Genomic DNA, 25,340 nt, shown 5'->3' with positions numbered 1-25,340 from the left:
GTGTGAGATCACCTGTGCTTCTGCCACCTCATCTAGAGTAATGTGGAATCTAAGCTCCAGTATATTCTCGCTGTTGGTGGCAGTGGGCATTCCGAGTGTAATCTTGTATACCCTACGGATGATTATATTGATCTTATCCCGCTCGCAGCTGTAGCATTTGTGCATAGCTGCCGTGTATACAATGCGGCAAATGACGAAGGCGTGGATCAGCCTCATAACCCTGTCTTCCCTCATGTCACGCCTATTGTGGGTGACTCGTCTAAGGATTCTGAGAGCGTTTTTATCCTTATGCATGTCTTTTAACGGTCTGTCCGTTAACCCCGTTTTTTTGATCAGCATGCCAAGGACTCGAAAGTGATCGACAATGGGGATAGCGCCTCCGTTACTCGTGCTGAGTTTGATTTCTTTGTACTTTCTCTCTGGCGTAGGCCATGGGTGGTCTCCCCTTTAGCATGGGCCAATATAGTAATCATTCTGATTTCTTTTGTGAGCATCTGAGCCCGATCTCAGCCAGATGTTCCTCCACTGTGTTGATAGCTCGCTGCAGTGCTGTCTCGATCTGTCCGTCGCTGTCACAAACGGACCAGATTGTGATGTCTGCATAGATTGTATAACTGATAGTTTCCACTTCTTGTAATTCCTTGGCAAGACCAATCATGAAGCTTAGAACGACAGAAAGCTGAGCTAGTTGGTAAGGATTCATTATGCAAAAAAGGGTTGAGGCGTGCTACTCTTAGTTCCCGTCTGCACGCCTCACCTCTTTTTTGCATAACCAATCACGATTAATTTAAAAAGCATCGGTTAGATAACCGAGCCCTGCGGGGTTCCATGGCTGCACAGCTCCTGTTCTGCGCAGGTTATGAGCCCTGCAACTAGAAGCGATCTTTTTCTAGTGAGAAAATCTCTGATATAATTATATGTTATTTCGCCAAGGTTGAGCCCGCCGACTTGTTTGAGGATCGCCGAGTGTGTGACGTTGTCGAAAGCTCATTCAAGATCGGGATCCAGGATCGCCTTGGTATTACATGTCCTGTGATCAAGCACCTGACGCACTTGTTCGTGTTGGGTGTTGCCTTTTGCCGGTCGGTTTTGCAAGCTGCAGAACGACCAACCGGGACCAGTGGCGAGAAGCAAGGGCTTAGGAACGACCCGAGCGGAGCTCGTCGAGGTGCCTTGGCGACAACGCGGTGAGCATACCTCCTGTCCTGGCGAGTGGGACCTGGGCACGTGAAGTTACCTGGCGTCCGGACACTGGACGTGAACTTGGACGAGCCTGACGAACGTGCGCGCCTGGCATCCGAGCCACGTGGAGGCCCGGTGCCTTATCTCATGGCGGGGATGCTGTTGTGCCATTACCACCCGCCCGGATTCCTAATCTACAAGATGCGGAATTTATCCGGCGAACGCCCTTTGGACAAACCCGGGGCTGCGCCGAAAGGCAGAGCGCCCTAATTCTCCCTTGACAAGTCAAGATGCTGAGCCGTCAAGCAGCGGAATCCTGAGGAGAAGCGTCGGCGAGCGACATGTCCAAACGTGCAACAAAGTGCTAGACAGCCCGGCGCCGTATTTCCTTTCCCCTGGAAGTCACCGCGTGCGGCAAATTCAAGCGGGTGGCCAGCGCGGTCGCTGGTTGGACCTGTCGGACGACCGTCGAGTGCTGGCTTTGTATTGGGCCATTTGAGTGACAATCGTTTCTCGGGGCTTTATAAGCCCCGACGCCGCCGCCGGGAGGACCGGATCCACCGACCCACCGGGAGGCGAGTACCGCTCTCGAGTGGAGTGAGATGTGTGACGCGTTGCAGTCTCGCCGGACGTCGCCGTGCGGGAACAGTCGCGTTTGTTGTGAGCTCTCGGCCCCCGTGCCGATCCGATCTTGTCCTGTATAATGACCTGTATATAGTGTATAAAGTCCCTTTCGTTATTCTCACCGACGCCTGACTCGGAGTCTTCGCTACCAACGCTCTGCCACGAAATGGGTGACGAGCGCTACGGGACCACCTCAAAGTCGTAATAGTGGATGGCAGCTACGGGATTGACCGGCATCGGCTACCTCAGCGCGGTGAGTGCCTGAAGTTTACCTCAAACACCAGACTTTCTCTGACACAGGTTATAGTAGCTTAGGGAAGGATTTGGTGTTGCATTGTGTTAACCTTGTGGGTTTCAAGCCTAGTGAGAGTGTTTGGAAAACCAGGGGATGCTGAGGGGGTAAACAGGGCAGTGTGTGAAATACTTGCGGATGTCTTACTAGTAGCATTATAGTAGCGTACGGCAGGTATATTCAAAAAGGGTAAACAGCAGGAGGACAGTGTGAACGATGGAGAAGTACAAGGTCAAGAAACTTCTCCAAATTTGTGAGGAGTTGCGTATTGAGTTGGGCTCAACCAAAAGAAAGAATGCGATCCTTGAGGTCATGAGGATTGGGGACGTAACGGCTGAGGAAGCCGATGAGGCCTGGGCGGATATCAATGAACGTCGGGAGCGGCAGGCAGAAAAGGAACGTCGCGAGGAGGAAAGGGAGGAAAGGAGAGAAAAGGAACGTCGCGAGGAGGAAAAGGAGGAAAGGAGAGAAAAGGAACGTCGCGAGGAAAGGAGAGAGAAGGAGCGTCGTGAGCACGAGCTTAAAATGAAAGAGTTGGAGACCCGAAATAGCTCGCCGGCGCCTAGTCTCACTTCTAACGGTCCAAGAATACGCGATCAACTTCCACCCTTTGTCATCGGAGAGGATATGGCCAAATACCTCGTGAAATTTGAGCACGTGTGCGAACGGAATAGCATTGAGCGATCCCTCTGGGCACAGAATCTGTTAGCCTTGCTTCCTGGGGAGGCATCGGACGTAATAACTTGCTTATCGAAAGAGGCGTTTGAGAGCTACAGTGATGTGAAGGAAGCGCTACTGCGGAAGTACAAATTGTCGCCCGAAGCTTTCTGGCAGAGGTTCCGGAATGCAAAAAAGGGCAGGTAGTCGAATGTTGACTTCGCGTTTCGTCTAAAAGCCGACCTGGTGGAATGGCTGAAGGGCGAAGAGGTTTACGACGACTGCGACAAAATCGTCGAATGCATCGCGTTGGAGCAGTTCTACCGTTGCATTGATGAGGATATCAGGCTCTGGCTGCAAGATAGGCTAAAGGAGGTTAAGCTAAACAAGGCAGCAGAGTTAGCGGAGGAGTATTACACCCGTCGCAGCTTGCACAGAAAGGCAGTGCACGTAGAAAAAGCAGATAGGAGAGATGGGTTTTCCGGTAAGCCCGACGAACGGAAGCAAATCACGCGTCGCGAGTTTCCGGAAGACGAGTCCCTTACCAAAGAAACTGTAAGGGAAGGACAGAATGCATCTCAGAATGATAGCGATGGTCCCAAACAGCGAAACGATACGACGCGTTCTTTTGAAAAACGGAAACCGTTAACCTGCTACAATTGCAAAAAGCAAGGGCACATCGCTGCGAACTGCCAAGAGAAAATTGCTTTTGCAACAATACAGGAAACTCACAATAACATACGACTATTGGAGCCATATGTGCAGGAAATTAAGGTAAACGGTAAAACGTGCCGAGCACTTTGGGACTCTGCAGCAACTATGGACGTTGTCCACCCGTATTTCGTCTCCTCGAGTGATTTTACGGGAGAGTGCGCTAGGATACGGCAAGTGGCCGAGGAGGAGAGTGTCTGTTTACCGATCGCAACGGTCATCATTGAAGGTGAGTCTGGGAAACTAAACACAGAAGCCGCTATGTCTGCCGCCCTCCCGGAGCACTTTCCCTACCTCTTCTCAAATAGCTCGGAGCAGCTGCTGAAGGATCAGGGCAAATCATTCTTTGCCGGCGTGGCGTACATGGCCCTCACGCGATCCAAAGCGCGCCCTCTGTCGAGGGAACTTGACTTTGCGTCGGTGAGCGAACAGCGGTGCGGCACACGGACCGATCAAGGTAACTTGAGTGGCGAGCAGGCACGGTAGAGGCAGAGCTCGGAGGCCGGCCTGGGCGAGCGTGTCCTGGAAGTGAGTGGGAGTGACACGTGCAGTGCTAGCCGCGATATGGACGCGGCGCCGCAGTTAGGCGACGCGGGCTCCACACTCGCTCTGGGTTCCGCCAGCTGGCAGGAGCTGGCTGCAGTTGAAAGGGAAACTCTGATTCGGGAGCAACAGAAAGACTGTTCAATAGCCGATCTGATGAAGAGCGTCAAGCGGGGAGTGAAAAGAAAGAGGGTTTCATTTTACGAGGAATCTGGTTTATTGTACCGCCGCTACACGGATAAGCAGGGTCGCAAATATAAGCAGCTTCTGATTCCCCGAAAATATCACCGAAAAAAATGAATGACCTCATTTGCTTCCACAGTAGTATGTTTTCGGTCCAAGTGATTTCAGGGGGACCATAATATTTGTCATTATTATTGCTGATTATTAATTGTTCCTGATATTTTGGTGTGTTGGTAATTTGAAAACTGGTTGTTTGAGCCTTGTGTACCAGATCGTACACCTGCCTCTTGTTGCAGCGGGAGCAAGAAGGGGGACAGCAATTTAGTTAGGTTGGTTTGGATTATGGCCTTGTCTGGTGTTTGACAGGAGACAGAGGGCACTTGTTCGTGTTGGGTGTTGCCTTTTGCCGGTCGGTTTTGCAAGCTGCAGAACGACCAACCGGGACCAGTGGCGAGAAGCAAGGGCTTAGGAACGACCCGAGCGGAGCTCGTCGAGGTGCCTTGGCGACAACGCGGTGAGCATACCTCCTGTCCTGGCGAGTGGGACCTGGGCACGTGAAGTTACCTGGCGTCCGGACACTGGACGTGAACTTGGACGAGCCTGACGAACGTGCGCGCCTGGCATCCGAGCCACGTGGAGGCCCGGTGCCTTATCTCATGGCGGGGATGCTGTTGTGCCATTACCACCCGCCCGGATTCCTAATCTACAAGATGCGGAATTTATCCGGCGAACGCCCTTTGGACAAACCCGGGGCTGCGCCGAAAGGCAGAGCGCCCTAATTCTCCCTTGACAAGTCAAGATGCTGAGCCGTCAAGCAGCGGAATCCTGAGGAGAAGCGTCGGCGAGCGACATGTCCAAACGTGCAACAAAGTGCTAGACAGCCCGGCGCCGTATTTCCTTTCCCCTGGAAGTCACCGCGTGCGGCAAATTCAAGCGGGTGGCCAGCGCGGTCGCTGGTTGGACCTGTCGGACGACCGTCGAGTGCTGGCTTTGTATTGGGCCGTTTGAGTGAAAATCGTTTCTCGGGGCTTTATAAGCCCCGACGCCGCCGCCGGGAGGACCGGATCCACCGACCCACCGGGAGCCGAGTGCCGCTCTCGAGTGGAGTGAGATGTGTGACGCGTTGCAGTCTCGCCGGACGTCGCCGTGCGGGAACACTCGCGTTTGTTGTGAGCTCTCGGCCCCCGTGCCGATCCGATCTTGTCCTGTATAATGACCTGTATATAGTGTATAAACTCCTTTCGTTATTCTCACCGACGCCTGACTCGGAGTCTTCGCTACCAACGCTCTGTCACGAAACGGGTGACGAGCGTTACGGGACCACCTCAAAGTCGTAATAGGTCCCAGTGCGACTGTTCGTTTAGATCGCGTAGTGTGGTCCGAATCTCTTCACTGAATTGGGTGTCCAGTGTCGGGTTGGCTTCCCCATGGTAGTCCCCGTGTGTGTCTGTTGGACCCAGCCGCAGGTACTTGTTGACCATTCTCTTTACAACTGCTTGTTCGCCATGTTTGTTGGTTTCTGCATGTAGTATTCTACTGAGGAACCCTCTCTAAAATAGTTTTGGTCGTGATGCCGCTAAAGAGTTACTTGAAGAAATGGCACGTTTTCCTGTTGTGGAGCTGACCATCCTCGCAGTTACATAGCATCATCCCACTGCTGTTTGTTTAGGGTACGGTAGTAGTCCTTAATGGTCCTGTTAAGTCCAGCCACCTTCTTCCTTAGTTTGCAATTGAGGCGTCGTCCGTTTCATCGCTTCAGGACAGATGTCTTGGTCTCGATTAAGTGAGCAAAGCGACTGTCCATCCTGGCCGTTTAGATATAAGCTGTGATGGTTTTAGTTGCCATCGCTGTGTCTTATATGAGCGCCTGCATCCAGGCCCCGATGGCTGTAATGGGCGCGGAGCTTCGGTTAGCTGTCGTCTGGGCTCGGAACTGTTCCCATTGTACCAATCGGAATTCTTTCATATTTCCCTTGAATTTGTCTTCCGTCGGTACGCGCTGTATAATAATGGGGTCGCTGCCTAGATCTACCGTGGTTTTCGTCCACACGACGTCTTCTCGTTTTTTACGAGCAAGAAGTCTGGTGCTGTGCGTCGGCAGGTCGAGGTACCGAGACTTGTCGGGTTAGCTGGGTTTCTTATTAATATTTAGCCCGGATCGAGTGTGCCCTGCCACAATTGTCGTATTTTGGAAGTGCTGTAGACAGTGCCCCACGTCACGTTGCGGGCATTAAAGTGCCCTCCGACGATGAGCGGGTTTTTTGCTGCCAGGACCAGCGTCTTCCTAAGTAGTGTGAGGAAGCGCTGATTCTTATTACTCGGTCTACTGTAGACTTTCTGAATAAAAATGCTATTCATCCTACGTTTCCTGTGTGGTATTTCAAGTAATATTTGCTCAATTTGGACGCCCTCGATCTCCTGCACTGAAGATGTGTATTTCTTCTGAAGAATGGTAGATGTACCCTGTCCTTCGATGCTTGCCTTGCATTCCTGATATCCGGTAATGTCATGGTGGTTAATGTCACATTAAGCGTTTCTTGGATGAGTACGATGTCTGGGGCCCTATAACGTAAAACTATTCCAAAATGTTTTTATTCCCATCTCCTGACGTCACATTTGCGTAACCGCCTACGCAAGCATCGGGCGGTCTCTCGCCGGGTTGTCTGAACAGACCAATCAAGCGGTCTTTTCGTTCATAGGCAGTCACTTTTGTTTCCTTAAAAAACAAACGAATATTATTGTCTACACTGAGCGGCTTGTCTTATCTAATTGGCTGACAAGAGGCGAGGAGCACGCTCAAGTGGAGAGGGATTCGATGGGGCCGAGCCACTGCAGTGAAAATTGATAACCGGATGAAGGGGGTGGTAACGGCGTCTGCGATTGGTCCGCTTTCATTTACTTAGTTTGCGGCGGCTGGTCGAAAATCGCGGCGGCATGCAACGGAAGTTTAAGAATGAAGCTAAAATGGATCCTCAGCAAAGTAGAGTTGGCAGAACGAGGTCATAAGCGTGCCGAAAGTGCTCGAAAAGTTTACACGGCCACGCAAAAAGTTTGATCATACGCAAATAAACCAAAGAGCTCCGGTAGGTGCGAGTAGCCAATGCCTTAGCGATCGGCAGGAGCCATCTTTTATACCGTTCGGAACGGCGCAGCCAGCGGCTGTTCAGAAGAAAATTCAGTTTTGTTCGGCATAATAATGCACTTTTAACGCGCACGCGTCAGGTTGACGCTGTGAGTTTTTGCCGTTTTGACACGTCGCATGACAGGCAGGTCAAGTGGGTGCAGCCCGAAAACTTTTGACCAATAGCCGAGGGTTGATGGCGAAAAAGCGTCGAATCATAAATAACTGTTTTTCGTTTGTTTGGTCAAATCATGCAGAATCAGTGTGCACACGTCATGCCAGATGGGAAGCTATCGCGGTTTTTTTTTTTTTTTTTGACGTTGCGTGATAGACAGGCGCAATAGGGGTGGCGCTAAAATTTTTTTACCAATCGCCGAGGGCTGAATGCAGAATTGGGGTCCTATAACGTAAAACTATTCGTATATGTTTTATTTCAATCTCCTGACGTCAAATTTTCGTAGCCACCGACGAAAGTATCGATCGGTGACTCGCAGAGTTGCCTGAACAGCCCAATCAAACGCTCTCCTTGTTTATAGGAGGTGACTTTGCTTTGAGAAAGAATAGTATTGCCTACATTGAGTGGTTTTTCGTTTGTAATTGGCTGCCAGGAGGCGAGGAGCGCGCTGAAGTGGAGAGCGATTCGATGGGGCCGAGCCAGCGCACTGAAAATAGATGACCGGATGAAGAGGATGGTGTGGGCTTCTGCGATTGGCCCGCTTTCCCTTACTTAGCTTGCGGCGGCTGGTCCAAAATTGCGGCGGCGTGCAAAGGAAGGTTAAGAATGCCACTAAAACGCCGCTTGGCGTGACAGACTGGTGAAGTGGGGGTGGTTAAAAAAAGTTTTGACCAATGGGGGAGGGCTGATTGCAGAATTGGAATAAGAAAGGTTCGAATTGTTTTGCGTTATAGTGCTCTGGTTTGCTTTTCGATGTTCTGATGTGCTGCTGTAATACCGCTTTCTTGCTTGCAAAACCCCTGCAGTTACACCAAATTTCAACATTTAGGATACATAAAGTACCGTAACGTAAAAGATACATAAGGACGGATACACATGCGGCAAACATAAAAGCAGTGGACAAATTTCAACATCTACGAAACATAAAGGAGGTTTCGTTGTGCGACCTCCAGGAAAGTTACAGCGAGCATCAAGGAGACACCCATTTTCGCAAGTTGATATAAGGAATCTACCGAAACGTTTCACATTAACCTATCCGTGCTGGTTACGAATGAAACAGGAAGACAGTGGGGCTTGAATCTTATAAATGCATTCACGCACAAAAAAAAAAAGAGAGCGGATGACAACAGAGAAAATTTGGCGTTTATCTTCACGTAGTACGGTAGGAAGCTTTTTGCCGGTGAAATAGACATGACTAATTTTTCCAGCGCGAAAGCGCAACGGGTGCAGGTTATGCGGAAAAGGTTTTTCCTGATAGGCGCTAGTGAAAAAATTTAGATCTGCCGCACTCTCTTGGTAATTTTTGTAACGCGGCGATGACAACTAAGAGTTCACTATACATGTCATTGTCTGCATTCCCACCCCTTGATCCACCTGAAAAGTCCGTGCGGCTTTGATTCATCCGAAAGTCCTGAGAAACAAGCCCTGCATGCGTTATAACCCACCTTAGCTCGCCGTGAACCTGCAGAGCTCATCCGAAATGTACACCTCCGTTGAATCAGACTTAAAATAAAAAGCTTCAGTTTATATGTCTAATTGAACTGCGGCTTTATAGATCTAACCATTAACTTCATTGCAATAAATTTGGGCACTTTAATCTACTGCTATACTTGCGAACGAGAACCTACCGACTTATCTACTGTAACTGGATCACCAGCCTCGCAAAGACACATTACGATTGGTATAACGTGCGTTTTGTGAAAACAATCACAAGGTCTATTCCCTCGATGCAGTTCGGACCGGCTGGTATAGCTTAAAGGCTATGACGCCGAGCTGAAGGTCGCGGATCGAATCCCGGCCGTGGCACCCACATTTTCATCTAGGGGAAACGCGAAAACGCTCGTATACTTAGATTTAGGCACACGTTATTGAACCCTTCTACACTTCATGTGTTAAATGTTCTGTTGTATTTTAGTATAGGTAGCTATTGCGAAAACTTACACTTTTCTTAATTCTTTATGCTAGGTATTATTGACAAAAGAAAAAGGGGGCAGCCATTCTAAGCAAGCGGATGCAACTCATTTACTTTTATGCCAATACAAAGTAAATATGAAGGTAGTCAAAATACTCCGACGTCTACCACCTACGGCGTCCCTCATAATCATACCTTGGTTTGGCCACGTAACCCGTTGAATTGATTTTTTTTTCGTGGAGTTAACACCGAAGTATGCCTTCTGTTAGTAAATACAACCGTTTCTTCATATGGTCCTGGAGCTCACGCGAAGTACAGACTGTTCTGGTTGGCTACTTGAAGGATTTGAATAGTGAAGTGCTGTCTGTGAAGCCATATATGAAATAACTTTATTAGTTTCAAAGTCGAAAATCAAATTGCGGGTTTTTAAGTCGTGAAACTCCCCAGTGGGTTCTGAACAACGCCGCAGTGGATGGCTTTGGATTATTTTCAACTAGCTCGGGTTCTTGAGCTTGTAAAGCAGAGCAGGGTGCACAAGTTTTCTTCCAAAGGAGAAATGTTAACAGGCGTTGTAGTGGAGCACAGTGTAATATTTTAACGATTCCGGTAGTCCAGCATATGCTTTCCACATGAAATGCTTTTGCATTTCACCCACATTGCAAGGTGGTCGCTCTGATCAGAAGTTTGAGCTCGCACTGATAAATGAACGCTATAAGCGCTAAACGAAAAAGAATTATGGGGTTTTACGTGCCAAGACTACTTTCTGATTATGAGGCACACCGTAGTGGAGGACTCCGGAAATGTCGACCACCTGGGAATCTTTAACGTGCACCTAAATATAAGTACACGGGTGTTTCCGCATTTCGCCCCCATCGAAATGCGGCCGCCGTGGCTGGGATTCGATTCCGCGACCTCGCGCTCAGCAGCCCAACACCATAGTCACTGAGCAACCAGGGCAGTTCAGTGCTAAACGATCGTGTCAGATGTTTTTGTTGGAAAAACGCAGCTAACAGATGAAATGATTAGGCAGCTTCGAGGACATGCTTGTGCTTTATTTTTCCAGGCATGCTAGCCCTCCGATATTTGCAGAAAGCGACGTATTTCTCTGCACACCATCGATTATTGCCATCGGTGGATTCTGGTTCAGCTTTTGCGCTCTCGGACATGGTTGCAAGATTGTTCTGCCTCCCTCGCCAGAGGCTGATGTAATTCTGCCAGCCATCGCAAAATATAAGGTATGTACAACCGTGGGACATGTCGCATGTTTGGATAAGTTGAAACGAGCAACAACCTACCATGGAAAACGCAGCTGCGGAACCAGTACACCTGGCGCTCGTTGAAGACGAACAGCGGAAACAGTACTTTTCCTTGTACACGCAGTATTGCGCTCGGTACGAACGTTTGTCACTGAACACAAAATCATCCAAGAGCCCAATTTACTATTTGCAAAGTTGCATGTGTGTGCATCAATGCTCTGAATTCCTTTTGTTTCAGAGGAAGGATGATTGCTAATCTATACCTTTTAAATAGTCTTGTTGAGCTTTAATAGTGTTTTCCCCTAGATTCTTACTGTTGGTGATATAATTCAGCTTCATGTGTCACAGTGAATTTTGTTGCAGTCTATTTTCCTATGTGCCTGCTAAATTTTATAGTGTTTATGAAAGCTGCCCAACAACTGGCAAATTTCGAGGGGCGTTCTGTATAGATATTCTATTAATGAGCAAAAAATAATTCGTAAAAAACGAAATGTAAATTTCCAAGACATGTCGCATGAACGAGAGCGCTAACTGACGAAATCTTGAACAGGTAGCACAAAATGTACGAATATCAAGGCAATTCTTTGCGTATGCGCTGCTTTAGCTGTTCGAGGCAACCAACATGTCCATTTATTCTACAAAGTTTCCTCTGTGTGTGGCAGCAGGAGGTAAAACGTTAAAGCATTGAAAGCCTCAATTGCCAAATGCACACTATTACTTAATACTTTCGAGGAAAATTTTATCGTCATGTTGGCGAAAGAAGTTTGGTACAATTGCCAGTCAGACATTTTTGGTAGATATTACAGATTTAGGTGATGGGTTGACTTGTATATTTTAATTCTGTGTTTCCACGAAACGACATCCTTGCCCATGTGGATTTCGTATTTCCGCAAGTTCTTCCTATTACATTTCAACATCTGTGCTGGATGAAACTCAAAGCATATATTCGCCCCAACCATTTAAAAAGAAAGGACACTGTGGGACTTATTCCAAGTGCTGTCCCAACTGCACAGCCGTTGCTAGCTTGATCGCAGATCAATGCATTTACATAGAGACTACATCCTTCAGCTTGCTTACAAGTTTTCTCAATAAACTATGAGCGGGTATGGAAAGATCTGTGCCTTCGCCTGTAAGTAAAGCTACAGGCTCGAGCCAGCGCTTCGCTATGCCTGACACGAAAAACAAGAACGCTGTGTGTACTACACGACCAGCACTTTCAGCGCCGCTGTCCACATGATCTCAACATCATTCTTAGAGTGATATTACAGGTTTCGCTTTAGAGAAATTTCATCACAGACGAGGACACGCCCTGTCCATCACATTACATTTTTCTTTACAAAATCCAAGATCTCTGGCATAAACCTTGCTTTGACTGATGTTGCCGATAACCAGCTTCTTCAAATTTGTACTGTTGGACGGCACAGTGTTTTTAACAGGTACCTGTATGCTCTGGGGCTAGCAAAATAGAGGTTAAGGGAAAACTGACGGAAGTTTTTTGGCGAGCGTCGTCAGCTTGTTCAGAGGTTGCAGGTGCATTCGTAGAATTTGTAGAAAGTATTTGTTTAGGGACTTGGATGACTCGGCCAATATCCGTGCTGGTAGAATTATGTCTGAGGGCTCTTTTCAACCTTGATACAATCAACCGTAGACTTGATTGTAGCGACCGTCTGTCAGCGCGCTGTGCGGGTCATTGCCCCTTGCTCCGGAAATCCAGTTTACCTCCTATTTGAAACAAAACAGCGCGGTATTCACGGGGACCAAAAGGGAGAAACGTGACGGACGAGCGCTGACTTACAACTGAAGTTTATTGCTTGGAACGAAGAATATATAGCAGCTCCAACCAACAGAAGACACCAAAAAACCATACATATCTTCACAATCAATCATACACGCTGCACTGAACAGGGGAGATAACTGTAATCATCATATCCCCCCCCCCCCCTTCTAACAATGAAATGCTAGTTCTTTGGACGTAATGAATAAGGAGGGTTACTGACGCATGCATCTTTTGACCAGGCGATGTGGGCTGCTTCGATGATTTTACGGGTTAGTTGGTTACTATGTTTACTTAACATTTGTGTTCTAGCGAAGTCAGGATGGCAGGCCCTGGTGTCGCAGTCTCTACAGTTCCCTTTTCTGTTCGGGGAACTGTCTCGTACTTAAAGGAACACTCGCTGCGCTTGCTCCCAGCGGACAAGGACGGAGGATTCCTAGTGCTACCCTCTGAATTGTACGTCAAGAAGGGTAGGGAAGCTATTTTGTCTTCGTTTTCTGTTGCCAAGAGTATTTCCTTGCAAAAAATTAAATGTCAGGTCAGGAAAGTGTATAAAAACTTAACCTCGAACTGTTAACGAAAGCAGCAGATAACAGTAAAGGGCTAAGTTTACAAGTGTTTTTTAGTGCCAAGACCCAGAAGCCAGAGTGTCCGTTTTGTGCAATCGTATCTGAGAGAGGGACTTGGCAAAAATCTGTAGCCATTTCATTTAAGATTTTAAATTCGCTCACGTTAGACGATCCGTGCCAGGTGAAGAATTCGCTGGATGTAATCCAGTTTCTAGAAACTAACAAGAACAAAGGACTGAGCGCTTGTTGTTTTGATGTCAAGGACGGACTTGTATTATTCACTACCGCATAACGAGTTTTTCTCGGCCATAGAGGAATGTATTGACCGACAAGGATCAATTGAATTCCAAAACAAGGCCGGCGTATCCGACTGCGACACCAGGGCCTGCCACCCTGACTTCGCTAGAACACAAATTTTAAGTAACCATAGTAACTAACTAACCCGTGGAATCATCGAAGCAGCGCACCTCGCCTGGTCAAAAGACGCATGCGTCAGTAGCCCCTCCTTATCCATTGCGTCCAAAGAACTTGCATATTTAGCGGGGGGGGGGGGGGGATATGATGATTAAAGTTATCTCCCCTGTTCAGTGCACCGTGTATGATTGATTGTGAATATATGTATGGTTATTCTGGTGTCTTCTGTTGATTGGAGCTGTTATGTATTCTTCGTTCCAAGCAATAAACTTCATTTGTAAGTCAGCGCTCGTCCGTGTCGTTTCTCCCTTCTTGTCCCCGTGAATACCGCACTCTTTTGTTTCAAATATGTCTTACCAACTCACCCGAACGTCTGTTTTAACCAGTTTACGTCACCCTGCCTCGCCGTGAGGGTCATTACCCCTGCTCTTTGTTTGAAGTGAGGTTGCTGCCCGACTGGGATGCCACAATAGCCACTCGGCAAACCACCTTTTACTTTTGAATAAAGCCATTCGACTCTCCGTTCTCAAGCAGTGAAAACGTGTATTGCTTGCCTCTGCTAAACCGAGGTCCCAACAAATGGTGACCCAGGACATTTACCTTTTTTTGAACACTAGCCATGGACGACGCTGCTCCTACTCCTTCTGAGAGAGACGACGCCACAATTACGCCTCCTGTCATCGCCGCAGAGCTTCAGCGTCCTAGATTCCGGCCCACGAATCCCCGAGTTTCATTTACGCAAGTGGAGGCCCGTTTTCAAATCCGGCGTATCAATCCATACAGGGCAAAACACTTGTACGTGGCCGCCCCGTTACCCTCCAACATCGTCGATGCCATAGATGACTTGCTAGGGGGTACGCCTTCGGCCACCGCATACATTGACCTGAAACGGACGGTCCTGCAGTGCCTCGAGTCATCGCAACCGAGTAGACTCCAACTGCTCCTCTCCGAGGAATTCGGCGACCAATGACTGTCACAACTCCTGCACCGCTTGCGTCAGTTGCTGGGTGAGCACTCCGCAAGCGAGACACAGCTTCCAATTTTGCGCGAGCTGTTCTTGCAGCGCCTCCCGCAGTCCGTACGCGTGGTGCTCGCGGTTTCCGACGAGACCAGTCTCGATCGACTAGCTGCACTCGCTGACCGCATATGCGAATGCTCGTCTTTGGCACAGCTACCTATCGCTGCTCCGAGAGTCTGACTCTCACACCTGGAAAAAACAGTCAAACACCTTGTTAGTGCACTGCAGATGCTGACGATGGGTGGAAACACTGGCGACCAACTTCGGCGCAATCATTCGACTTCACAATATTGCAGCGCGCGTAGAGCCTCGCCGCGGCAGTTGTGCTGGTACCACCGTCACTTTCGCGAACAGGCAAGTTGCTGCACCGAGCCCTGCTCGTGGACAGGAATTAAACACACCTGCCAGTCGCTAACGGCGGAATGCGACATCAGTCCTCGCGCAAGCCGCCTTTTCTTCGTGGTCCAACACCGGCCAACCTGTCGCTGGCCGCCCGGCCACGGAGGCTCGCTGGATGGAGGTTGGAATTCGCCCTTCATGAGTTCGAACAGTTATTCGTCCTTCTTCCAGCAATTAGTATTCACCTCTCCATCTGGTTCCATAGCTGGACAGTGGCGACTAGTGGCCTTGAGGTGATTACTGATATTTGAACCTCTTCACTGGTCCGGGTCAATATCCCCTACCCCACATACATGACTTCGGCGCCCATCTCGCAGGAACCAAAAGATACAGCAATATCGATCACATGAGCGCGTATCACCAAATTCCTGTGGAACCCAGCGATACTCCGAAGACAGCAACACTACCCCATTTAGCCTATTTGAATTTGCCAATATGACTTACGGTTTGGAGAATGCGGCGCAAACTTTTCAGTTTCATGGACGAGATTACGCGTGGACTCCCTTTCATTTTCGTGTACCTTGACGAAATTCTCGTTGCGAATCGCACAGATGAAAATCGCAAGGAGCACGTTCGCCTTCTAATTCAGCGGCTAGATGAAAACGGCCTGGTCCTAAAGCCCCAAAAATGCATTTTCGGTGTTGAAGCTCTGCATTTTACCAGCCATCGCATTTCACCGAAAGGCATCAAGCCACTGGAATCACGGGTATGGTAAATTAAGGACTTACCGCATCCAACCTCCTTCTGAAAGTTGCGGGAGTTTCTGGGGCTCATAAACTTTCGCAGACGATTTATGCCATTTTTGAGCAAGTTATTCAGCAGCTTACTCACCTACTGTGTCTCAACTCCAGAAAAGACCTACCTTCCACTGGTCTTCGGAGCACGAATACTCCATCCAGGAAGCCAAAGCGCGGTTGGCGACTGCAGCGTTGCTGATTCATTCGTGGCCCGACGTGCCAACCCAGTGCCAACCCGTCGACCACTCCAGTGGGCGCAGTACTGTAGCAGCACTATGGCACAGACTGGAGGCCGCTCGTTTTTTTTTTTTTTCCAAGCGCCTCAAACCTACAGGAGCTCGCTACAGCACCTCCGGGAGGATGTTGGCCAGCTATTGTACTGTCAAGTATTTTCGTTTCTTTCTTCAAGGCTGTAGCTTTTATATTCTGACCGACCGAAAACCGTCAACCTTCGTTTTGAAGAACAAAAGTTCCTCGTACTCAGAATTTGAGCTTCGGCAACTTTCCTTTATGTGCGAATTTTCTTCTGACATCCGTCACATATTTGGGACCAAAAATCAGCCGACGCTCTGTCGCGCATTGGCGCTGCGCCTGCTGGCCCTGTAGATATTATAGCACTAGCCTCCACCCGACAACACGACTTCGAGCTGCGCCACTTGCGGGAAAAGGGCTCGTAGCTCCAGCTTGCAGAATTTCCGCTTCCCTAGCCAACAACATTGGTCAGCTGCGACACATCACACGCAGCTCCTCGCCCGTTCGTGCAACATCAATTGCAGCGGCCAATATTCGATTCACTGCGTGAGATAAGCCATCCCGGCATCAGAGGGTCCCAGACACTTATCAGAGACCACATCTTCCGGCCATGGCTCAATAAAGATGCTCGAAGCTGAGCAAGAAGCTGCCAGGCCTGTTAAGCCGTGAAAGTGACCCGGTACACGCGTTCAGCGGTGTAGTTGTTATGCCCACCAGAGAGACGTTTCGATGACATGCGTTCGGACTTAGTGGGGCCTATTATTCCCTGCCAAGGTTTCAGGTACCTCCTCACGTGTGTCGACTGGTACTCAAGGTGGCCTGAGGTGGTTCCGCTACAAGACATCCTGGTCGAAACCGTGGCAGAAACATTTGTTGCTACGTGGGTGTAGCGGTACGGTTGCCCTTTGCGCATAACTACTGATCGAAGCCTGCAATTCCAAAGTTCGATTTTTTTGCCCTAACGAGACTGCTTGGCACGCGCTTTCATAACAGCACGGTTTACGACTCACAGATCAACGGCATCTCCACAGTGTCTTCACCGACAACTGAAGGCGCCATTGACCGCCATGCTCGACGGAGCACTAGGTGGGATGGCTACCCTAGTACTGCTGGGGCTGCGAACAACAATCAAGGATGACCTCGGAGCCAGTGCAGCCGAGAGGCTCTATGGGTCAGCAATGCGCGTTCCAAGCCAGTATTTCGGCACCCAGCAAGGCACTCCGCCAGTGGCCGCGAAGCACTTAGAGAAGCGACATTGCTGGCTCGACCAGCTTCGACCTTTACCCCCAAGTATCGCCCGTGGGCAGCCTGTGTTCGGTTTTCCAGCAATCGACACAAAGACGCACGTCTTCATGCGGCCCGACTCTATCAAGCCACCATTGACTCCTTCCTATGAAGGCCCTTTCGTGTGGTTTCACATTCAGAGAAAGCCTTCAATATTGACGCTCGCGGCGAAGAAGAGGCAGTGTCGTGCGACCGCGTGAAATCAGCCTATCTTGAACATTAATTGACTCTTCATTCCTTCCGCCATTCACACCTAAGCCTCCGGCATTCTAGGGGGGGGAGCCTTCGTAGAGACCACCCGTCACCTTGCCCTGGGCGTGATTGCTCCTTGCTCTGGAAATCCACTTTACCTCGTCCTGCCTCCCCGTCGGGGTGGTTGCCCCCTGCTCTTTTTTGGAAGCGAGGCAGCTGCCCGACTGGGTTGCAAACCTGATTTTACTTTTCAGTAAAGCCAGTCGTATCCCCGTTTTCTGTAAAAACGTGTATTCCTTGCCTCCCCTTAACCGATCTCCAGGCATGATATCTCACCCAAATAATTCAAATCCTCTTCTTCGTTCGTGGAGTAAAACCTTAGTGAGTTCGGCTCTTGCGCCTTTCATTTGGTGTACATGGGTGGCCTTGCAATTCGGACCTAGATGTTCTTGGTGCAGACTATTCTGGGGCAGAAAAGTGGCACGTGAGAGAAGAACACAGACATGACGGGGAGGAATTCGCCGAACACGAGCTCTGAATGCACCTTGAGCCACAGCTAGCGGCAGAAGGACCCCATAAATGTGCTAAGTACAGGCTTTGTTTGGTCAGAAGAGTAGCACATAAGGCACAAGAACACAGGAAAGTCTGAAATTAGTCGCACACAATGCATGCAACTGTTTATTTATTGAATTCAGTACTTTCAATTCAATTTACCAAAGGGTTATTCGGCTTTTGGGACAAAAGAAGGTGCCGCGGACACGAAAAAAATACAAAGCAACTCAGTCACCCATGGCCACGGGTACACTATAAAAAATAAAGAACACGCGTTCCAATAACACTCACTGTATTTCTTTCTTGATTGTGTATGCATAGGGACGGCCTGCTGCGAGTGCGCTGCGTTTCTCACGCCCACTGTTGTACGTAATTTCCTTCATGTGAACGAACAACGCAAGAAAGGAAGGCAAGCATTGGAACACGACACAAATTGATGCTTAGTTGCAACTGTATGTTCTATTCCGAAACAGCGTCGGAGGGTCCTGACTGCCGATATGTAATGCAGGATCTAGCTCCTTAGCTTGTATGCGCCTGTACTTTAACGAGAAGAATGTTATGTAACGATTCAGGCAGTGATGTTAAACGACTCAGCGGTATTGCCGTCGCCAGTCGCAGCAGAATCAGGCTCCCGTTTCGATGGGGACGTGTCTCGCATGGGTCACGACTGAAACCTAGCGTTGGGGCATACATCTCCGCTTGCAAAAACGTCCCTTCACCCTAAGTTAAGTAACGCCAGATATCGAAGCGCAGTAAACTGATTTTAGCACGAAATAAGCAACCAGGTTAAATGTAGGAAGCAATGAATGTGAGCCTTCCGTGCACGGGAACCTAACGGTAAAAAATTTAGATGCTGGCCAGAGGTCACTTGGAAGGAAAACGATGCTGAACGTTGTTTTGCGTTTACGATGGCTAAATAAACAGAGCCAGTACTCAAGAGTACAATGTGTAATTAGGAATAACAATTTTGTGCTGTTTTATCATGTAATAAAAACGCTTCGATAAATGTGGAAGGAAGTGTGTAGGCTGCCGCAGCTGCGGAACGATCCCCCAACTTTCGCATTACGCGTGCGATGCTCTACCAATTGAGCTACCGCAGCACGTTCCCCACCTGCGGCAAGTTCTTTGTTCGTCCAGTTTCGCTTCCGTTAAATTATCGTTCCTTTATTTCATTTATTAAGCACAAATTGATTTCCCCTATGTTGCCCTTGGTGTTAGTGTTTGTTGGCTTCTTATGATATGAGTAATAAATATAGCGCCCCTTGGTTAACCCCTTTTATTATCGTTCATTAAATAACGAGGGTCTCGAATCAGGCAACATTGATGCCTTCAGGTAGCATGTGTGGGTTTATTGACCGGTTGCCTTCACCCAAAGAAGGTGGCGTTCTCGTGACGCCTGCGGCAGAAAGGATGTTCCACATCCGCCACCAAGATTTATGAGTGGTGGAGCTGGCTAACACTCCAGGGGTTCTACTAGGAAACATAAATACCCAAGAAAGTGGATGGGGAAAAGGCGCTGCGGTACGTCAATTGGTAGAGCATCGCACGCGTAATGCGCACGTTGTAGGATCGTTCCCAACCTGCGGCAAATCGTTTCCTCATACACTTTCATTTCTATTAAATTATCTTTTAATTATTTGTTTATTAAGCACAAATTAATTTCCCGAATATTGTCCTTGGGATTAGTGTTTGTTAGCTTCTTATCATATACAATTTATGTGCAATTTACAGGCCATCAAACCTAAATAAAGTGAACCTAAAACTACTTTTGAGCGAGTACTACAATAAAAATATACTTCGCCCTAATTGAAGATATAAATATTGATGCAATGGATCCACAGAAGAGACGTAAATGCTTACCCAAACTTACATGCTGAATATAGCTTGTATTACGGAATTAACGAGTACACTAAGGAGGAGCACTTGGGCTCAAAGGTTGGGAAATCATGCATATATCATATTGTTACGCTTTTGCCGAAGCAGTTTTACATATCTGCTGTAATTGTACACAACTTGCCTGATCATTATTTCCTGGCGCTAGTGGTGATGGCGGATGACAATAAGAAGTATCGAAGCCCTCTCAGTAGCAAAATTATTGACAACACACATGTTTACGAACTAATTAAACATATAACTGGAATGAGATTTTGCAATTTGACCACACACGCTTGTACAGGTTTATAGAAAGTATGCGAGACATATGTAAACGATCAACGAAGAGTGTGAAAATAAGACAATGAAATCGTGTTAATAAGTGGGCCAGGAGCAAAATACCAGACTCGTGTCACTCAGAAGACAAATCATGTCACACATGCAGGAAACAACCTGAAGACAGCAACACGATATTAATATTGGTCTCTCAGAAATTAGGTAACTGAGAAAATGAGTTAGCAAGGAGGCGCTACTTATTGACTACAGTTCTCAATAAATGAAAGCAGCACAAAGAAAACCATATCGCTAGCAGAAAACCTCATTGGCAGTTAGCGCCTTGTCCTCTCTTTGTTCCTTTGTAGTTTGCGGTCAGTGTTGGCGCTTCATCTTTTGAAATCCACGCACCAACTAGGCGCACAGCGTGATTTACTGCAGGTAGAAGCACGCACTCATCGACCATACGATAAGAAAAAGTTTCCAAAACGAGAGCGCACAATCGGTGCGAGATAAGTTTAACCGCACCTTTCTGAATGCTGCTGTGAAGCTAAGGGAAGAAAACAGAGATAACGATAGGACATATGAACCTAAACGTATATGCGTGAACTCGGCCTATTTTCCGAACATATAAGAGCAAGAGTTATGAGATACAATCAGCACCGTAATATTATGGAAGCCTGTGGGCTGTGATACAATTCGTATTCGCAACCTTTGCTGCATCTTTAGTGAGCTGAAAAATTTTCTCTTAAAAATACTGCATGGAGTAATTCATACCGGAGAAATACCAAAGAAAATGAAAATGCCGGTTGTGAGACTAGTTTGCAAAATTCCAAAGTCCAAGTAAATGTGGAACTATAGGGCAATATAAGTGGTATCAGCACTTGCTTACATCGTGGAAAAACACGTAGCATCAACTGTGGAATTATTTTTGAAAAATACTCGCAAACTAATTCTTTTGATTTTCTGTTTACAAAGAGCGAAAACGCTACTTCTCTTCTGGAGCAATTTTCAGATTTCATCATTAGCTCAATTTAGAACAATCATGTGGTTTTAGCGCTCTTGTAAGTTATGACAACAGCTTTTGACACAACTGACCACAAATTAATGTTAAAAAAACACGTATCAGGCTTGGGCGAACAATTCAACAAGTTCCTTGTGAATTATTTTTACGACAGACGACAGACGCAATGCGTCAAGGTAGAAGATATCTATAGCGACTTCAAGGTAATAAAATATGAGGTACCTCAGAGAAGTACGCTAGCTATTATATTCTTCAACATATATGTGTGTCGGATCTTTCTCTTGTGCAGTTAAAAACAAGGCTATTTCAGTACGCAGACGGAATGTGGATCGCACTTGACACTGGTGACCAGGAAACGCGATTCAGCCGTTTTCAAACAGATGTATCTTAGGTTCCGGAATTGTTTCAACAAAAGTAAATTTATTTTAATCAAGGAAAACGTTTAGAAGAACAGAAATTTGGGCGAGTTTGTAAGAATTCGCCCGTCCTGTCTGGTCTTTCATTCTTGCGTCCTTCTGTTTTTTGCGTTTAAGTCAAATACGGAAGTCTAAGTTACTGTGTTTTAAGAATGCCTACAGGATAATAACCGTGACCAGGCAAATTTTCCAGCATAGTTCTTATCTCAAGCATTGCGCTTCTTGAGCTTTAGCTCCGGAGACTACTGTAAAATACTTGGGTTTAGTTTTTGACCAACACCTTACATGGTACGGCGATATTCTTCACACTTGTAAAAGACTGAGTGCTGTATTAGCTTATTTGTGTAACCTGGGAGGCAAGGCTCCCATCAATGTGAAACTCTCAGTATAGGGGGTGATCATATATAACTTCTCTCGAATTTTTAAATACCGCATGCGGCATATAGCACAATTCTCGTGTAACAGGCGATCTTTAAAAATTCCAGGAAACTTTAAACTGATCACGTATAAGGCATTCGTAGACTCATTACTACCATATGGCATGAATCGGTAAGGCACTTCTCAAAAAAAAAAAAAATGGGGAGCCGTACCACTTTATGAAGGAAGATGACCAGCGAAGCTGTAGCACATGACAGAGGGTTAGACAAGGTTACGCGTGTTTATTTTCATCATTGGGTAATGGGCGTTCCGAAGGACAAGAATAAAGTTTTACTATTCCGTACCATTGCGTAGTGGTGGCGACGATATCTTTGTGATCACTGTGATATACACGGATTGGTTTCGCTACAAAACTTCGCATCCTGGTCAAAGTTAAATCTATACACGAACGTTATTGAGAAGAGTGACTTCGATTGGTGTGGCACTTCAAACCAAACTCTACTAGCACATACTTAGTAAACGATCTTTTGTGTGATTTTGCAATGTCCACGCTGAAGTATCCGACGATGATCACAGGGGTTGTGTCATCACCGCTAAACCATGTAAAGTACATGGTCAAGAACTTTTCTACACCACATTTGGATGTATCTAGAGATATATACACAGTGGATATCACACTTGCGTCTCGTATGCACGGCACAGATATACCCCCCTCCCCCTAGTCGGTGGCGTGGTCCTCTTGCGAGTCAGGGGTGTATGGCTGTACATAGATTTTGTCCTTTGCATATATGATAATGCCTCTTGCTCGTGAGTTCACGTGCTGTTCACAAACGATTGCCGTATACCCGTCGACTTGAAACAGTGCATTTTGATTTCATTTCATTTATCATTTTTATTATTACTGCCATCATCATCATTAGCATAATATTTATTATTATTATTATTATTATTATTATTATTATTATTATTATTATTATTATTATTATTATTATTATTATTATTATTATTATTATTGGCGGAGTGCTTGAAGCCTGCTTCACCTCCGCCGGGGGTCGGCCCGCTACTGCACAACTTCCAGGATCGGCCCAAAATTTTGCCCGCGGACACGACAAACGTATTGGGGGGGGGGGGGGGGTTACAAGTATACAGCTTCGCTGTACAAACACGTAATCAACTGCATAATTAAAAGAATGGTAATAAGCGTAACTTATAGTGCAGCAAAGGCGAAACCACTGTAGCCATATATGAAGCACAAGGTAACTACAAGCCGATGAGATGTTTAATTATAGTGTGATCCAGAAGGTCTGCATTTGTCATCAATATAAGGTGCCGGATTTTAAGGTTACTCAATGAAAAATGGTCAGATATTTTAAGCTATGAGTGTTTGCGACCTGTGCTAAAAACTTGGAAGACGCTTAAGCTTTGCCTTTAGGAGTGGAACGCGATAGCGTTATCCGGTCCCGTTGACGCCGACACCTAATATTCTTAGACACGGGGCCCGATTGAAAACAATGTCGGTCCGATCCCGGCGGCAGTGCCGGGCACAGCAATGGTTCATACCCCGGTAAGCAAAGAAAAAGGAGTTTGTGTTTAAGTTTCCGCGTAACAGAATTATGTCCATCTCGTATATTCATATTACAGACCGACGCTATCATGTTTGTAGGTTGAGCGAAAGTCGGACTTTACAAATTATCTCTGGGATATTACTTTGAGAAAGTCAATTAGTTCAGTAACGCCTCTGCACCACGGGGAGGGCCTGCGTGGTTGTGGTTGGCTGCGTTTTTTTTTCTCTAACGGACAACGCCACCGACGGCGGACGCCGACACCGGATTTTCTGCGACACGGCGCTTTTAACGCGGTCGTGTTAAAAAAAAACTCGTAAGTGCTAGGTGCCAATTTTATTAAATAACCTCAGTGTCAGCTTCGATAACATAAGCTCAAAACGAAAAGTTATGAAAGATATGAGGAACTTGTGTACAGGTTTATGTAACCATCAGTAAAGTGAGCTTGCATTTCAATCGCTCGCTTCCTTTGTTTTAGAAATAATGTTAATCTGTTATTGTAGCATGTTAAGACGCTACACATTTTATTGTGCCTCTTAATTGCCTGCTTTCTTTTGTAAATAATGAGAACTCTTTATCGTGGCTTTACAATATGCTGCAAATTTACAAGTTCGTTTCTTTGTTTTGCAAATTCGAATAATGTCAATATATTATCGCGGCGGTAGAAAGCGAATGTACTTAAATGTACCGCTTTAGTTTGCAAGCATGATAAGCTACTATTTTATGCTTTTTATGTTTGAAAGTGTACCACCACAGACTGGCCACCTATCAAGCACTGTGTGCTTACATTAACCACGGAACTAACCATGTTATAAAGAAGTGAACAAAGTTTATTGAGTTGTATGTGTCGTAAACAAATTAGTCACAGATCTAATTAGTTATAATTTGTTAATTCGTTTAATATGCAATTTGATTTGCTGTGCAAGTAATTTTCGCCTCTTCGAGTAATCCAACTGAACTAATCCAACGTACTGGTTGCGACAGGGCATATTTAAAAATTTGCTTTAGTCAAAAAATATATATATTACACCCAGTGGCATTGCACAAAAAGAAAGAAAAGTCAAATAAACTGCCTTCCTTTTCCTAGGTTCATTTTTAGTATTGCCACTTCAAAGTTTGCAAAAAGTAAGCGACCAGTAAGAATACATTGGCGATAATTTTCATGACCAAGCGCATAGTTACGAAAACTGGTGAGGGCCATGAAGAGCTGTGGTCGTCAAAGACCACGCGGATAATCCTTGCCCCTTGCCCTTCCAGCGAAGTACTAAGACTGAACCGTCGAAGTAGCGATAAATAATACTGCACATGCTTTTAGATTTTCACAGTAACTCTTTGTTTCTTTTTTGCACAACAGCCGACGAGTACCTTTTTGTATCCGACAATCCTTCACAAGTTGGTTCAATGCCCACTTGTGGAGCAAGTGGACACGAGCAGTCTCACAAAAGTGATTGTCGGTGGCAGTACACTGACCTCATCCGTTCTGCAATGTGTCATGCAGAAACTTCACCTGCCGGGGATCATGCAAGGTTTGTTCCTCTGTATTTGGGGAGCATAGGATAGGATAGGAATAAACTTTATTTGTCCAACGGTTGTTGATGTTGGTACCCGGGGCTAGGCTGCCAGGGGTCCATCGCCCGAGGAAGATCTTTCGAGATCCTCGGCAACGGCCCTGGCCCGCTGGACGGCCCACTCCTGGTCTTCGGAGCAAACCTTACTATACAACAAAAATAGCGAAAAGAAAGATAATTGTGCCATCGCAAAGAGGTGGCATTCTTCCAAATCTAAAACGACGGCGCCAGCATATGCATCCGGTGCATGGCTCGGTCACGGCGAGCAATTTCTTTTATCAATAGCGCTCTGAATGTGTATTTTATACCGCGAAAGAATTCCACTTTGCTGTGCGGACAGAACAAAGCGCAAGCGCGGTCCACAACAAGGCTAGGAAAAAAACGCAAGTTCCTTCAAATG

At 46.9% G+C, this 25,340-nt stretch overlaps 1 protein-coding gene and 1 pseudogene across 1 annotated transcript in view; both read left to right on the top strand.

The window, feature by feature from the left end:
- LOC126534362 (luciferin 4-monooxygenase-like) overlaps positions 1–25,340 on the top strand; it is an 87,485-nt gene that overhangs the window by 12,517 nt on the left and 49,628 nt on the right. The window lies entirely within an intron of this gene.
- On the top strand, positions 22,762–22,904 carry LOC126534974 (U2 spliceosomal RNA; annotated as a pseudogene).

The sequence above is a fragment of the Dermacentor andersoni genome, chromosome 7 (assembly GCF_023375885.2).
Source record: "Dermacentor andersoni chromosome 7, qqDerAnde1_hic_scaffold, whole genome shotgun sequence".
NCBI classification, from domain to species: domain Eukaryota; kingdom Metazoa; phylum Arthropoda; class Arachnida; order Ixodida; family Ixodidae; genus Dermacentor; species Dermacentor andersoni.
Note: the sequence above shows the minus strand (reverse complement) of the source record. Positions and strands in the feature narration are given on the sequence as shown.